Here is a 17809-nt window from a genome sequence, read left to right as displayed (position 1 = left end):
CCCCTCCCCTCCCTTCCCTTCCCTTTCCTTCCTTTTTTCTTTTCTTTCTTGAGACAGGGTTTCCCTCTCCCTCTGTCACCCAGGCTGGAGTGCACTGGGGAGATCATAGCTCCCTGCAGCCTCAAACTCCTGAGCTCAAGTGATCCTCCTTTTTCAGCCTCCTGAGTAACTGAGACTAGAGGCAAGTGCCACTACACTTGGCTAATTTTAAACTATTATTATTATTATTTTTTTGACGTGGAGAGTTTCCCTCTTGTCGCCTAGGCTGGAGTGCAGTGGTGCGATCTCGGCTCACTGCAACCTCTGCCTTCCAGTTTCAAGCAATTCTCCTGCCTCAGCCTCCCGAGAAGCTGGGACTACAGGTGCCCGCCACCACACCTGGTTAATTTTTGTATTTTTAATAGAGACAGAGTTTCACCATGTTGGCCAGGCTGGTAAATCTGACCTAGTTATCAGCCCACCTTGGCCTCCCAAAGTGCTGGGATTACAGGCGTGAGCCATTATGCCCAGCCCAGATACAGATTTTTCTTTAACTCTGGTGTTGTAGAAAATGTAGCTTTAGTGACAAGTGAGAGAGAGAGAAAGAGCGTTTTTCTGGAATTGCCTGGGGGAGACATCTGTATGTTGGTAAAAGCTATTCGGTGATAACAACTCTCTTGATCTGGGGGTCTCCCGGAAGCAGACCTTGAGACAAGGGTCTTAGTGCAAGTTGTTTATTTGGGAGGTGGTCCCAGAAAACACTGGAGGGGGGTGGGGAAGTGAAACAGGAAATAGAAGGCCATCAGCAGAGAGTGCATTATAAAGCCAGGTAGTGCCATGGGCAACTAGAACCCAGGCCTGCAGGGAGCACTGGGGGCTGGTGCTGAGTCCTCCTGCTTGGAGGAGGGAGCTGGGGTGTTTATACTTCCGCTCCCAGAAGTTACTAATTGAAGGCTGCTCCTGGGGTTGGTGGGGGTGTGCTAATTCTTCAGAACTTCTGGACTGCCACTCACAGGGGCACAATGGCTCTAGTAACTAGGGCACGCTCTCAGGCAAAGGAAGCAGAGGATGGCAGCTGGGGCTCTGACATGGTGAGGAGGGCAGCTGCCGACAAGGCAGCCACGGCGACTTCAATAGCTCTGGCTCAGTGTGGTGTTGAGGGCAGTTTTTCTCAAAATGCATTGTGTGGCCCGTGAGTCCGTGAGAAGCTTCTCAAGGATGGCTTCAGGGCCAGGAAAGTTTGAGAAAAGTGGCATTCTTTATTTATTTATCTCCAAATTTTTTATAGAGATGAGGTCTTGCCATGTTGCCCAGGCTGGTCTTGAACTCCTGGGTTCAAGCAGTCTCCCTGCCTCAGCCTCCCCAAATGCTGGGATTACAGCTGTGAGCCACTGCAGCGGGCCATAAAACCCCCTTGCAGAGTCAACTGCGTTGAGGAATCCTGTGATGTATGTCTTTATTTCTCTTTGCCTAACCAGGTATTTCCTTAATTTATCTGACTTCGGAGTCTTTTTTTTAAGTTATTTTTTTGAGACAGAGTTTCACTCTTGTTGCCCAGGCTGGGGTGCAATGGTGCAATCTTGCCTAACTGCAACTTCTGCCTCCTGAGTTCAAGCGATTCTCCTGTCTCAGCCTCCTGAGTAGCTGGGATTACAGGCGCCTGCCACCATGCCTGGCTAATTTTTGTATTGTTTGTATTATTTTGAGCTGAAGTCTTGCTCTGTCACCAGGCTGGAGTGTAGTGGCCTGATCTTGGCTCACCGCAACCTCCGCCTCTCGGGTTCAAGTGATTCTCCTGCCTCAGCCTCCCGAGTAGCTGGGACTACAGGCGCGCACCACCACACCCAGCTAATTTTTGTATTTTCAGTAGAGACAGGGTTTCGCCATGTTGGCCAGGATGGTCTGGATGGCTTGACTTCATGATTCACCCGCCTCAGCCTCCCAAAGTGCTGGGATTACAGGCGTGAGCCACCACACCGGCCTAATTTTTATATTTTTAGTAGAGATGGGGTTTTACCACATCGGCCAGGATGGTCTCTTACTCCTGACCTTGGCTGATCCACCCCCCGGGCCTACCAAAGTGCTGGGATTACAAGTAAGAGCCACTGCGCCATAAATTATTATTGGCATTTTGACACCTACAGAGGACACCTTTCATTTTTGTCCTCCCAGCTCCCATCTCTCCTTCCAATGGCACCATCTGGATTTCCTTTCGGAAACCTTTCTGGGGCTGGGATGGAACTGACTTCTTGGTTGTGCATGTGACCCAGGATTGGCCAATCCTTACCTCCCTGGCCACAATAACTGGCTGATACTGGGGCACACAACCCAATTTGGGCCAATCAGATATATTCCTGAGCCTTTTGGTGGAGCTGATGGTAAAGAGAAGCCCTTTTTCCAATGGGGCTGCCAAGCTGGGAGGACAGAGGCCTGAAGGTTTGCAGACTTCCACTAGGAGAGGCCAGCCTGAGGATGCAGGCACCAGAGAACCACAGAGTCAGGGATGAAAAGCGAGTCCTGGGGGTCCAGCAACCCACCCAACGTTTGGGGAGCCATTTCTCCTTGATGAAGCAATCAAAGGCCCCTCTATGCACCCAGGCCAATTTGAGCCAGATTTTCTGTCACTTGTAGAAAAATGCTTCTAAATGATAAGCATAGATGCTCTTATTTCCACTGCATTCCAACCACAATCAGGCCGTCCCTGGCTGCTGATGTAATCCTTAGGGGCCCAGGGATTCTAATTTAAAAGAAGATATTCAAGCTGGGTGCGGTGGCTCAAACCTGTAATCTCAGCGCTTTGGGAGGAGGCCAAGGCAGGTGTATCCTGAAACAGGAGTTCGAGACCAGCCTGGCCAGTGTGGTGAAACCACACCTCTACTAAAAATACAAAAATTAGCTGGGCATGGTGGTGTGCACCTCTAATCCCAGTGCCTTGGGAGGCCAAGGCAGGAGAATCACTTGAATCTGGGAGGCAGAGGTTGCAGTGAGCCCAGATCTCGCCATTGCACTCCAGCCTGGGCAACGAGAGTGAAACTCTGTCTCAGAAAAAAAAAAAAAAAAAGAAAAAAAGAAAATATTCAGGCTGGGTGCGGTGGCTCACACCTATAATCCCAGTACTTTGGGAGGCTGAGTCGGGCAGATCACCTGAGGTCAGGAGTTCGACACCAGCCTGGCCAACATGGTGAAACCCTATCTCTATTAAAAATACAAAAATTAGGCCTGGCGTGGTGGCTCAAGCCTGTAATCCCAGCACTTTGGGAGGCCGAGGCGGGTGGATCACGAGGTCAAGAGATCGAGACCATCCTGGTCAACATGGTGAAACCCCGTCTCTACTAAAAATACAAAACATTAGCTGGGCATGGTGGCACGTGCCTGTAATCCCAGCTACTCGGGAGGCTGAGGCAGGAGAATTGCCTGAACCCAGGAGGCGGAGGTTGCGGTGAGCTGAGATCGTGCCATTGCACTCCAGCCTGGGTAGCAAGAGTGAAACTCCGTCTCAAAAAAAAAACAAAAAAAACCCCAAAAATTAGCTGGGCATGGTGGCAGACACCTGTAATTCCAGCTACTCAGGAGGTTGAGGTGGGAGAATCATTTGAACCCAGGAGGTGGAGGTTGCTGTGAGCCAAGATCATGCCTCTGCACTCTCTGAGTGACAGATTGAGACTCTGTCTCAAATACACACACACACACACACACGCACACACACAGTCTTGCCCTGTCACCCAGGCTGGAGTGCAGTGGCATGATCATAGCTCACTGCAGCCTTGAACTGGGCTCAAGCAATCCTCTCACCCCAGCTTCCCAAGTAGCTAGACTACAGGTGTAGTCATGCCCAGATAATTTTTCTTTTCTTTCTTTCTTTTTTTTGTAGAGACAGGGTCTAACTATGTTGCTCAGGCTGGTCTTGAACTCCTGGCCTCAGCTGATCCTCTTGGCCTCCCAAAGTGCTGGGATTACAGGCATGAGCCACTGTGACTGGCCTCACACTTATTATTTCACTGACTCTTATACCTTGTCTGTAAGGTATGACAAGACTCATTATGTGGAAATGGAACAAGCTCAGAGAGGTTAATTTTTTTTTTTTTTTTTTTTTTTTTGAGACAGAGTCTCGTTCTGTTGCCCAGGCTGGAGTGCGGTGGCATGATCTCAGCTCACTGCAACCTCTGCCTCCTGGGTTCAAGAGAGTAGCTGGGACTACAAACATGCACCACCACACCCAGCTGTTTTTTTTGTATTTTTAGTAGAGACAGGGTTTCACCATGTTGGCCAGGCTGGTCTCGAACTCCTACCTCGGGTGATCTACCTGCCTTGGCCTCCCAAAGTGCTGGGATTACAGGTGTGAGCCACTGTGACCAGCCTCACACGCATTATTTCATTGAGTCTCCCAACATCCTTGTCTATAAGGTATGAGGAGCCCCATCATGTGGAAAATGAAACAGGTTCAGAGAGGTTAAATTATCTGCTTAAGGTCACACAGCCAGTTCCAAAGTTACTTATGGAAGTATTTTTTTTTGAGAGTATGTTTTTTTTTTTTTAACCTCCCTCCTTAGTAAAAGGAGGGAGGCTGTGTACTAGCTAGAAGTTGGCGGTAGTGGAAAGAACAAAAAGGCAAACCAAAGGCTGGGTGCTGTGGCTCATGCCTGTAATCCCAGCACTTTGGGAGGCTGAGGCGGGTGGACCGTGAGGTCAGGAGTTCAAGACCAGACTGGCCAACATGGTGAAACCCCGTATCTACTAAAAAATACAAAAATTAACTGGGCATGGTGGCTTGTGCCTGTAATTCCAGCTACTTGGGAGGCTGAGGTAGAAGAATTGCTTGAACCAGGACCCGGGAGGCAGAGGTTGCAGTGAGCCGAGATTGCGCCACTGTACTTCAGCCTGGGCTACAGAGCGAGAGAGACTCCATCTCAAAAAAAAAAAAAAAAGAATATCAATTTCCAGACTTGAGTCAATTTACAGACCCAGAATCCCTTGAATGAAGGGGAGGCTGTGTCCCCTTGAGGAAGGACTCCACTACACTGTCAACAATTTATGCTGTTAATCTTTCTCCCATGCTTCCATAGGCAGACCTCTGGGCTTTTACCAAGGTAATTGATATTTCAGGAACTACTGGACACTGGCTCTGAGCTGACATTGATTCCAAGGGACCCAAAATGACATGTGGGCCTCCAGTTAATGTAGGGGCTTCTGGAGGTCAGGTAATTAATGGAGTTTTAGCTCAGGTCTGACTTACAATGGGTCCAGGGGTCTCCGGACTCATCCTGTGGTCGTTTCCCCAGTGCTGGAATGCATAATCGGCATAGACATACTTAGCTGGCAGAATCACCACACTGGTTCCCTGACGGCTATTATGGTGGGAAATGCCAAATGGGAGCCGTGGGAGTTGCCTCTACCTAGAAAAATAGCAAATCGGAAACAGTATTGCATCCCTGGAGAGACTGTGGAGATTAGTGCCACCATCAAGGGACACACCACTTCTGAAAGATGCAGGGGTGGTGATTCCCACCACATCCCTGTTCAACTCTCCTATTTGGCCTGTGCAGAAGACAGATGGATCTTGGAGAAGGACAGTGGCTGATCGTAAGCTTAAACAAGTGATGACTCTCATTGCAACTGCTGTTACCAGACAGACATGGTTCCATTGCTTGAGCAGATAAACACATCTCCTGGTACCTGGTATGCAACCGTTGACTTGGCAAATGCCTTTTTCTCCATGCCTGTCCATAAGGCCTGCCAGAAGCAGATCGCCTTTACCTGGCAAGGCCAGCAATACACCTTTACTGTCCTACCTCAGGGGTATATCAACTCTCTGGCTCTGTGTCATAATCTTATTTGTAGAGACCTTGATTGCTTTTCCCTTCCACAAGATATCACGCTGGGTCATTATATTGATGACATTATGCTGATTGGATCCAGTGAGCAAGAAGTAGCAAACACACTGGACTTATTGGTGAGACATTTGTGTGCTAGGGGATGGGAAATAAATCCAACTAAAATTCAGGGACCTTCTACCTCAGTGAAATGTCTAGGGCTTCAGTGGGGATATGGGGCTGGTGGAGATATTCCTTCTAAGATCAAGGATAAGTTGCTGCATTTGGTTCCTCCTATAATCAAGAGAGAGGTGCAATGCCTAGTGGCCTGTTTGGATTCCGGAGGCAACACATTCCTCATTTGGGTGTGTTACTCTGGCCCATTTATTGAGCGACCTGAAAGGCTGCCAGTTTTGAGGGGGGTCCAGAACAGGAGAAGGCTCTGCAGCAGGTCCAGGCTGTCCTGCCACTTGCGCCATGTGAGCCGGCAGATCCAATGGCACTTGAGGTGTCAGTGGCAGTTAGGGGTGCTGTTTGGAGCCTTTGACAGGGCCCCGTAGGTGAATCACACTGGAGGCATCTAGGATTTTGGAGCAAGGCCCTGGCATCTTCTTCTTTTTCTTTCTTTCTTTTTTTTTTTTTTTTTTGAGACAGAGTCTCATTTTTGTTGCCCAGGCTGGAGTGCAGCGGCACAATCTCAGCTCACTGCAACCCCCGCCTCCTGGGCTCAAGTGATTCTCCTGCCTCAGCCTCCCGAGTAGCTGGGATTAGAGGTGCCCACCACTATGCCCGGCTAATTTTTGTATTTTTAGTAGAGACGGGATTTTGCCATGTTGGCCAGGCTGGTCTTGAACTCCTGACCTCCTGTGATCCAGCCACCTCGGCCTCCCAAAGTGCTGGGATTACAGGCATGAGCTTCGGTGCCCGGCTGGCTGACCCTGGCATCTTCTGCAGATAACTACTCTCCTTTTGAGAGACAGCTCTTGTCCTGTTACTGGGCTTTGGTGGAAACTGAATGTTTGACTATGGGTCATCAAGTCACCTGAACTGCCTATCATGAACTGGGTGCTTTCTGACCCACCTAGCCATAAAGTGGGTGATGCATTCCCTCATCAAATGGAAGTGGTATGCACATGATCAGGCTCAAGCAGGTCCTGAAGGCACAAGTAAGTTACATGAGGACGTGGCTCAGATGTCCATGGTCTTCACTCCTGCCACCCTGCCTTCTCTTCCCAGCCTGCACCGATGGCCTCATGGGGAGTTCCCTATGATCAGTTGCTAGAGGAAGAGAAGACTAGGGCCTGGTTGACAGATGGTTCTGCACGATGCAGGCACCACGTGAAAGTGGACAGCTGCAGCACCACAGCCCCTTTCTAGGACATCCCTGAAGGACAGCGGTGAAGGGAAATCTTCCTGGTGGGCAGAACTTGGAGCAGTGCGCCTGGTTGTGCACTTTGCCTGGAAGGAGAAATGACCCGATGTGTGATTATGTACTCATTCATGGGCTGTAGCTAGCGGTTTTGTTGGATGCTCAGGGGCTTAGAAGAAGCAAGATTGGAAAATTGGTGATAAAGAAATTTGGGGAGGAGGTATGTGGATGGACCACTCTGAGTACTCAAAAACTGTGAAGATATTTGTATCCCATATGAGTGCTCACCAATGGGTGACCTCAGCAGAGGGGATTTTGATAATCAAATGGACAGGGTGACCCGTGGGCCTCTTCCGTCATGGAAAGGGCAGAGGTTTGTCCTCACTGGAATAGACACTTACTCTGGATATGGGTTTGCCTATCCTGCACCCAATGCTTCTGCCAAGACTACCATTGGTGGACTCAGGAATGCCTCAGCCACCATCGCTGTGTTCCACACAGCATGACCTCTGACCAAGGCACTCACCTTATGGCTAAAAAAGTGCAGCAGTGGGCTCATGCCCACGGAATTCACCGGTTTTACCATGCTCTCCATCACCCTGAGGCAGCCGGATTGACAGAACGGTGGAAGGACCTTTTGAAGTCACAATGACAGCACCAACTAGGTGACAATAATTTGCAGGGCTTGGGCAAAGTTCTCCAGAAGTCTGCATATGCTCTGAATCAGCATCCAATACATCCAATATATAGTACTGTTTCTCCCATAGGCAGGATTCACCAGTCCAGCAATCAAGAGGTGGAAGAGGAAGTGGCATCACCCACCATCGCTCCTAGTGACCCACCGGTAAAATTTTTGCATCCTGTTCCGGTGACATTGTCCTGCTGGCCTAGAGGTCTTAGTTCCAGAAGGGGGAATGGTGCCACCAGGAGACACAACGATTCCATTAAACTGAAAGTCAGGATTGCCACCTGGACACTTTGGGCTCCTCCTACCTCTAAGTCAACAGGCGACGAAGGGAGTTACAGTGTTGGCTGGGGTGACTGACTGAACTATCAAGATAAAATCAAGGCCGGGCGCGGTGGCTCACACCTGTAATCCCAGCACTTTGGGAGCCCAGGCAGGCAGCTCACTTGAGGTCAGGAGTTCAAGACCAGCCTGGCCAATATGGTGAAACCCCTTTTTTTTTTAAAAAAAAAAGAAAATATCTTCATTTTGTTTCCTTTATCATCTGACATAAGATTTATTGTCCTCATGTCAGCATTTACATACTGTTAACTTTATGGAATAGCATTTAGGTTAAGGACTGACGTGCTTCTGGTTGTATGAAGGATAGCTGCATTATGGTAGGTGTAATTACGACTTTCTTTTTTTTTTTTTTTTTTTGAAACAGAGTATTGCTGTATCTCCCAGGCTGGAGTACAGAGGCACGATCTCAGCTCACTGCAACCTCCGCCTCCTGGCTTCAAGCCATTCTCCTGCCTCAGCCTCCAGAGTAGCTGGGATTTCAGGCGCCCATCACCACACCAAGCAAATTTTTATATTTTTAGTAGAGATGGGATTTTGCCATGTTGGCCAGGCTGGTCTAGAACTCGTGACCTCAGGTGATTTGCCCAACTCGGCCTCCCAAAGTGCTGGGATTACAGGTGGCATGAGCCACCATGCATGGCCTATGATTGTCTTTATTTGAAGATTATGTATGATGTCGGGAGATAGGTTCAAGTTGACAAGGGGTGGACTTGTGATGGTCAGTACTGAGTGTCAACTTGACTGGATTGAAGGATGCAAAGTGCTGATCCTGGGTGTGTCTGTGAGGGTGTTGCCAAAGGAGATTAACATTTGAGTCAGCGGACTGACAGAGGCAGACTCACCCTCAATCCAGGTGGGCACCATCTAATCAGCTGTCAGTTTGGCTAAGATAAAGCAGGCTGGGCTGGGCGCACGCCTGTAATCCCAGCACTTTGGGAGGCTCAGGTGGGTGGATCACCTGGGGTCAGGTGTTCGAGACCAACCTGGCCAACATGCTGAAACTCGGTCTCTACTAAAAATACAAAATCAGCCGGGTGCGGTGGCGGTCACCTGTAATCCCAGCTACTCAGGAGGCTGAGGCAGGAGAATCACTTGAACTTGGGAGGTAGAAGAAGTTGGAAAGAACACACTTACTGAGTCTTCCAGCCCCTGAACATCGGACCCCAAGTTCTTCAGCTTTTAGACTCGTGGACCTACACCAGTGGTTTGCCAGGGGCTCTCGGGCCTTCGGCCACAGACTCTCAGCTTCCCTAATTTTGAGGTTTTGGGACTGGGACTGGCTTCCCGGCTCCTCAGCTTGTAGACGGCCCATTGTGGGACTTCACCTTGTGATCATGTCGGGCAATTCTTCATAAACTCTCTTTCATATATACATCTATCCTATTAGTCCTGCCTCTCTAGTAAACCCTAAAACAGGGGTTCTGGATCCACTTGTTCCTGAAGCTGGCTCCACCCATGAACTGTTCAGTTGCAGGAGTTAATGAGCACGCTTCTTTGGCTTGGCTCAGCTTCAGCTGGGTTTCTGTCATTTGCAAATGAAAGCATCCTGACTCATCTAGACAGGATGCTGTGGGAGCACCAGCCTTCATCAACAAGGCCCCATCTCCAGGCACCTACCATCTGTTGGGCGAGGTGCCATTGCTATAGAGACACTCGGTTCTTTCTGTGACCCTTGTGGGAGTTCTCCTTAGCACCCTTTCCTGAACAAGGAGCGTGATGGGCAGCGGCAGCTCCTCTGAGCACACCCCCTCTGCTGGAATTCTCCCTGGGACTGCTGGCTCTGGGGCTGTGAGGGGCTCCAGGGCTGGGCCTAAGCCAAGGGTTATATAAACCTGATGGGTGGACGCTTGGAGTGTCTGTGGCCCTGAGAGGGCTGGGAGGATCCTGGAATCCCTGAGAAAGACAGAGACGGAGGCCTTGCGTGGGTGGCTCATGCCTGTAATCCTAGCACTTTGGGAGGCCCAGGTGGGCAGGTCACCTGAGGTCAGCAGTTCGAGACCAGTCTGGTCAGCATGGTGAAACTCTGTCTCTGTTAAAGATATAAAAATTAGCTGGACATGGTGGCAGGCACCTATAATCCCAGCTACTTGGGAGGCTGAGGCAGGAGAATCACTTGAATCTGGGAGGTGGAGTTTGCAGTGAGATCACACCATTGTACTCCAGCTTGGGTGACAGAGTGAGACTCTGTCTCAAAAAAAAAAGCAAGAAAGACAGGGACGGGGTCTCTGGCCTCTTTCCATGGGGACCCTCCCGCCTACACGATGGGGGTCTCTGTCCCTGCCTCCCTCCCCGTCGTGTACTTGGGGGGCCTCTGAGCATGTCTCCCCATCTCCTGTCTGGCTCTCAAGCTCATCAACCTACTTTCTGTTTCCGGGTCCCCCAGCACCTCGCACCCCAAGCCTCCCTTTCCCTATTCCATTGCGCTTTTGTTTCTGCCTGACCTCAGTGTCTCCACCTCTCTGCCCTGTCTCCCCCGTCTCTGTCTCTGTGTGTCTCGGGGTTGCCTCTCTCCTTTGGCTCTGACTCTGCCTCTGGTCTGTTTGTGTCTCTCTCTTCCTCTGTCTGTCTGTCTGTCTATCTCTATCTCTTTTTCTCGCTCTTTGGGAAGTGCTCTCTCTCATCTCTCTCTGTGTCTCTGCCCCAGTTTGGGTCTCTGTCTCTGTGTCTTGGAGATTCTCTTTCTGGTCTCTCTGTGACTCACTGTCTCTGCGATCTCTCTCCTCTCTGTCTCCCTCCTCCTCTCCCTGCCCCTCCCTCCCCACATCCTGAGTTGTCTTTGGGGAACCGGAAATTTGGGGGATCAGAGAGATATTGGGAGGCTCAGCCGCTGCCGCGGAGAGATAATGCGGGTGTGTGGGGGCTGGGGGCGGGGGTGGGTGCCCAGAATCCACCGCGCCCTCATCCTGGCCCTGGGACACGCAAAGGCAGTGGGGGGTGGGGGGGGAGGTTTCTCTACCCTCTGCGGGCCTCAGCTGTGAACCCGCCTCCCTATGGGCTTGGGGTGAGGGGCAAATCCAGCAGCCAGGGCAGAGGCGGGGCGCCCTCCAGCAGGTGTCTGAAAGTGAGGCCAGCCTGGGGCTGGCGAGGGGCTGGGAGGAGGGGAGGCTCTGGCCTGGCATCGGGGGTCTTCCAAGGACTCTTGAGCCGATCCTTTCCCTTCCTTGCAGCTCACCGGTCCCATCTGTACTGTGGTGGGCTTATTTAACAGGCACTTGCTCTGAGACAGGCTTTAATCTTCACAAGAACCCTATGAGTTCGTACTAACTCCATTTTACGGGTGGGGAGAATGAGGCACAGAAAGGCTGAGTGACCTGCCCAAGGTCACACAGCTAGGAACCCTTGAAATATCAGAACTCTGATCAAATTCTGAGCTGGCTGTATGCCTGCCCGTCTTAAACAGAGGCAGAGGTAATTTATCTTAAATCCTGGGGAAAGCCGGGATGACAGGCAGTGTGGGTCAGTCCTGTAATCCCAGCACACTCAGAGGCTGAGGCAGGAAGATTGCTTGAGGCTGGGAGTTCGAGACCAGCCTGGGCAGCATAGTGAGGCTGTCTCTACCAAAATAAAATAAAATACAGTAGGCAGGGTGTGTTGGCTCGTGCCTATAATTCCAGCACTTTGGGAGGCGGAGGCGGGTGGATCTCTTGAGACCAGAAGTTTGAGAACAGCCCGGCTAACAAGTAACCCTGTCTCTACTAAAACTGCAAAAATTATCCAAGCATGGTGGCTCACACCTGTAATCCAAACTACTGGGGAGGCTGAGGCAGGAGAATCGCTTGAACCTGGGAGGTGGAGGTTGCAGTGAGCTGAGATCGTGCCCCTATACTCCAGCCTGCGCAACAGAGCAAGACTCCATCTCAAAAAAACCAAAATTATAATAAAATAAAAATTTAAGGCCGGGCACAGTGGCTCACTCCTGTAATCCCAGCACTTTGGGAGGCCGAGGAGGGTGGATCAGGAGGTCAGGAGTTTGAGACCATCCTGGCTAAGATGGTGAAACCCCGTCTTTACTGAAAATGCAAAAAATTACCTGGACACGGTGGCAGGTGCCTGTAGAGTCCCAGCTACTCGGGAGGCTATGGCAGGAGAATCACTTGAACCCAGGAAGTGGAGGTTGCAGTGAACTGAGATCATGCCACTGCACTCCAGCCTGGGCGACAGAGCTAAACTCCATCTCAAAAATTTTTTTTAAATTATCAGGGTGTACTGGCCCCAGCCTATAGTCCCAGCTACTTGAAGAGCTAAGGCAGGAGGATTTCTTGAGACCAGGAGTTCGAGACTGCAGTGAGCTATGATCACAATGCTGTACTCCCAGCTCGGCAACAGAGAGAGATGCTGACTCTAAAAAACTAAATATAAAAAAATCCTGGGGGGCCGGGTGCGGTGGCTCACACCTGTAATCCCAGCACTTTGAGACGCCGAGGCAGGTGGATCACTTGAGGTCAGGAGTTTGAGACCAGCCTGGCCAACATGGCAAAACCCTGTCTCTACTAAAAATACAAAAATTAGCCAGGGGTAGTGGTGCGCACCTGTAGTCCCAGCTACTCGGGAGGCTGAGGTGGGAGAATCACTTGAACCCGGGAGGCGGAGGTTGCAGTGAGGCAAGATTGCGCCACTGCACTCCAGCCTGGACAACAGAGTGAGACTCTGTCTCAAAAAACAAAACAAAACAAAACAAAAAAAAGAAGAAAGAAAAAAGAAAACTAATAAGAAAGTGGGAACAGACAGATATGGATATGGTCAAAGTCACAGATGTTGAATGTAGATTCAGAAGAATGAAATTTTAGGAAACCCAAAGCCAACTGGTGGCTAACAACCCTTTTCTGGCTCTACCATCTCTTAATCCCAGCCTGACAGCGCAATCTATCACCCGTCTGAGACCACAAGGCCACTGGGAGGCAGGGCTGGGATCCCAGCAGCGGTGGCAGGCTCTGCGGAGGCACCAGAGCCTGAGAGACCCTTGACATCCTTCAGAGCTCCTGGTGGCAAGCAACAGAAACCAGCCGGAGTTATTAAATGCTAGAGATTCACGGGAGGGTCAGCCAGGCACAGGGGATCATGGGAGCGGGGAAGCCGTCCTGGAAAACCAGTGGGATGTAGGGGACAGTCCTATGGAGCAGGGACTGCTTTGCCCGCCCAGACACCCCAGCCCTGTGTCGGGCAACTGGCTTGGCCCTAACTGACCCTCCCTCTCTGTTTACCAGCACCTATGCTTGGCCTAGTCCAGACCTCACATCCAGGACCAGGCTGCCTGGAGGTTGGGGAGGGAGTTCTCCCCATAAATGAAGTGGGGCACAGGCCCCTTCAGTATCCACAATTGGGGCTTCACCCACGTAATTAAGGACCATGATGGTGGAACTCTCCTCCCAGGCTTCCCTGCCCCACCTCTGGGTGGGATTCCTGCTCCATCCGCCTTACTTGGAGCTCCTCCCACCCACCTGCTGCGTGGGGGTGAAGGGAGCCAGATCAAATCCATGGCTTGTAAACCACTCCAAGAAGCTGATTCAGGGATTCAGCAGACTTCGAATGTATCGAGGCAGATATGAAGCTTTGAGGGGTTTCTGTTGACCTAGCCTTTCTCTAGAACAGATCAATTTGTTATTATTTACTGATTGATCAATTTTTTTAGAGATGGGGTCTTGCTCTGTCATCCAGGCTGGAGAGAAGTGGTGTGATGATGACTCACTGCAGCCCCAGACTCTTGGGCTCAAGTGATCCTCCCACCTTGGCCTCTCAAAGTGCTGGATTACAGGTGTGAGCCACCATGCCGGGTCATAATTTATAATAGTTTTTTTCATAGAAGATATTGATCCATTTGAACTTGCAAAACAAGTCTATGCCAGTAAAGGTGGCCTTTTCCCCCCTTGTATATTGGGGCTGCTGGCAGTATTTCAATCGCTTACCTCCCCAACTTGCTCCCTGAGTCAGTCATGTGGGCCTTTTTGCTTCCTCAACACCCTAAAACCACCAAGCTCTTTTCCGCCTCTGGACCTTTGCACTTATTGTTCCCTCTGCCTGGAGCTCTGCCCCCATGGCCTCATGTGGCCTCCTCCTTCCATCACGTGGATCTGGCTGAAGTTTCTCCTCCCAGGAGGGGCCCTTACTGTCTACCCCATGTAACTGTGTCCCCATCTCAGTACCCCTGCATCCCATTACCACGTTGAATTGGCTTGCTAATGCTGATCTCTCTCTCTCTCTCTCTCTCTCTTTTTTTGAGGTGGAGTTTTGCTCTTGTTGCCAGGCTGGAGTGTAATGGCGCGATCTTGGCTCACTGCAACCTCCGCCTCCTGTGCTCAAGTGATTCTCCTGCCTCAGCCTCCCAAGTAGCTGCGATTATGGGCATGTGCCACCACACCTCGCTAACTTTGTATTTTTAGTAGGGATGGGGTTCCTCCGTACTGATCAGGCTAATCTCGAACTCCCAGCTTCAAGTGATCTGCCAGCCTTGGCCTCTCGAAGTGCTGGAATTACAGGTGTGAGCCACAGCGCCTGGCTATAACACTGATCTCTTTTTTTGCATTTGGTGTTTTTGTCTATTCTTCTTGGGACTGTGAGCTCCCTGTTCATCTCTGTCACTCCAGGGCCCAGCATAGAGCTTGGCACAGAGTAGCTTCTCCACAATCATGTTGAGTGAATGAATTAAAAAGGAGCTTAAGACAAACACGTGAGGCCCTTAATTCCAAGTTCCTTCCAGTCCTAACACGTGGTACGTTCCCACTCTTAGCAAACGCACTATCTAAAGGAGAGACTACAAACTAATTGCTCACCGTGTTTAATTTTTTTCAACACTATGGTTAAAAACCCCCACCGCATAACATCACATTTACCATCTTAACCATTTGTAAGTGTACAGTTCAGTAGTGTTAAGTATATTCACATTGTTGTGCAACAGATCTCTAGAACTTTTTCATCTTGCAAAACTTTTTTTCCTCCCTGCAAAACTAAAACTCCCTACCCTGGCAACCGCCAGTCTACTTTCTGTTTCTTGTTGTTGTGCGTGCGTGTGACTGGTTTATTTCACTAGCATAATGTCCTCCAGGTTCATCCATGCTGCAACACGTGACAGGGCTTCCTTCCTTATTAAGGTGGAATAAGATTCCATTGCATGGTGCTATAATTTCAAAGTCCTCTCCACAAGTCATGTTTAATTGCCATCATGATGGTATTAAGAAATGGGATGGGCCGGGAGTGGTGGCTCACGCCTGTAATCCCAGCACTTTGGGAGGCTGAGTCAGGTGGATCACCTGAGGTCAGGAGTTCAAGACCAGCCTGGCAACATGGTGAAACCCCGTCTCAGAAAAAAACAAAAAAACAAGTGGGATGGCTGCTTCAAGGCTTAGCTAAACACAGAAAAAAATAAAAAAAATAAAAAAGAAGTGGGATGGCTGGGTGCAGTGGCTCACTCCTGTAATCCCAACACTTTAGGAGGCCAAGACGGGAGGATGGCTGGGCTCAGAAGTTCAAGACCATCCTGGGTAACATAGGGAGACCCTGTCTCTACAAAAATTAAAAACTTAGGTGTGGTGGCACATGCCTGTGGTTCCAGCTACGCAGGAGGCTGAGGTGAGTGGATTGCTTGTGCCCAGGAGGTCAAGATTGCAGTGAGCTGAGATGGAGTCGCTGCCCTTCAGCCAGGGCCACAGAGCAAGACCCTGTCTCAAATGAGGTCAGCACCAGTTTGGTGTATTTTGGGTCTTTTGATATGTGTTTCTTTCCCAGGTTGCCTAATCTTTAGCAAGTAGCTGCCTTTTGATTGACAGGTGGGGTTAATTTCTCAACCTCTGTAAGCTCATGTGTTGCCTCCATCCCATCATTTTAAGTACATGCATGATATGCAGTCCGTATGCATGGGCTTTAATGAGCTGATTATCATCTGGGGTCCTTTTAAGGATACCTTTTCTCTCTTATGCAAAAGCCTGTCCCTGGACTGGTTTGGTCTGGATCGTGCCAGCCAGGGGGCTCCTTACTTCTTGATCTCACTTTTGTTCTGGCTCAGCTTCTGCTTCTAATCTTGCTTCTTGCTCACCCACCTCTTTATCCTGCTTCTGCTCCTACTCACTCTGCCCTTTAGCCAAGACTCCAGTTCCCCCAGCTCTTCTCCTACCTCAGTTGGACTGTTAGGTGATCCCTGAGAACTCTGCCCTCATGCATGGATTAATGTTGCTATTGCCAGAGCGGATTGTTATAAAAGCAAGTTTGGCCCTCTCTTGCTGCCTCCTGCAAATGCTTTTTTGCCCTTCGGCCTGCCACCGTGGGCTGACACAGCAGGAAGGCCCTTGCCAGATGCAGGTCCCCAAGCTTGGACTTCCCAGGCTCCAGAAGTGTAATATATATTTTTTTTCTTTTGAGACGGAGTTTCGCTCTTGTTGCCCAGGCTGGAGTGCAATGTGGAGATCTCGGCTCACTGCAACCTCTGCCTCCCAAATTGTTAATCTTCAATTTCCTCTTCTTGGGTTGTTTTTGGTTTTTTGTTCTTGTTTCTTGTTGTAATTTGTTGGTTTACGATGTTTGTGAGATCTATTCATTTTCTTTTTTTTTTGAGATGGAGTCTCACTCTTGTTGCCCAGGCTGGAGTGCAATGGCGTGATCTCGGCTCACTGCAATCTCCGCCTCCTAGGTTCAAGTGATTCTCCTGCCTCAGCCTCCCCAGTAGCTGGGATTACAGGCATGCACACCCTGCCTGGCTAATTTTGTATTTTTAGTAGAGATGGGGTTTCTCCATGTTGGTCAGGCTGGTCTGGAACTCCCGACTTCAGGTGAAATGCCTGCCTCTGCCTCCCAAAGTGCTGGGATTACAGGCGTGAGCCACCGCACCTGGCCCAGAAGTGTGATTAAAAAAATATTTTTTTTCTGGCCAAGGACAGTGGCTCATGCCTGTAATCCCAGCACTTTAGGAGGCCAAGGTGGGTGGATCACTTGAGGGCAGGAGTTCGAGACCAGCCTGGGCAACATGGTGAAACCCCATCTCTACTAAAAACACAAAAATTAGTTGGATGTGGTGGTGGGCGCCTGTAATCCCAGCTACTCGGGAGGCTGAGGCAGGAGAATTACTTGAACCCAGGAGGCAGAGGTTGCAGTGAGCTGAGATCACGCCATTGCACTCCAGCCTGAGTGACAGAGTGAGACTCCATCTAAAAATAAAAAGTAAAATTCTTTTTCTTATTAATTACCCAGTGTGTGGAGTTCTGTTATAGCGGCACAAAACAGACTAAGACATATGGATATACCATATTTTGTTTATCCGCTCATCCGTGAATGGCCAGTTGGGTTGCTTCCACCCCAGCTACTGTGAGCACTGCTGCTGTGAAATGAAGCTGCAGCTATCTCTTCAAGATCCAGCTTTCAGGCTGGGTGCGGTGGCTCACGCCTGTAATCCCAGCACTGTGGAAGGCTGAGGCGGGTGGATCACCTGAGGTCAGGAGTTTGAGACCAGCCTGGCCAACATGGTGAAAACCCGTCTCTACTAAAAATACAAAAATTAGCCGGGTGTCGTGGCATGCATCTGTAATCTCAGCTACTTGGGAGGCCGAGGCAGAAGAATCGCTTGAACCCAGGAGGCGGAAGACTGAGCCATTGCACTCCAGCCTGGGTGGCAGAGTGAGACTTTGTCTCAAAAAAAAAAAA

The sequence above is a fragment of the Sapajus apella genome, unplaced genomic scaffold (assembly GCF_009761245.1).
Source record: "Sapajus apella isolate SASKATOON/1434 unplaced genomic scaffold, GSC_monkey_1.0 scaffold51, whole genome shotgun sequence".
Taxonomy (NCBI): domain Eukaryota; kingdom Metazoa; phylum Chordata; class Mammalia; order Primates; family Cebidae; genus Sapajus; species Sapajus apella.
Note: the sequence above shows the minus strand (reverse complement) of the source record.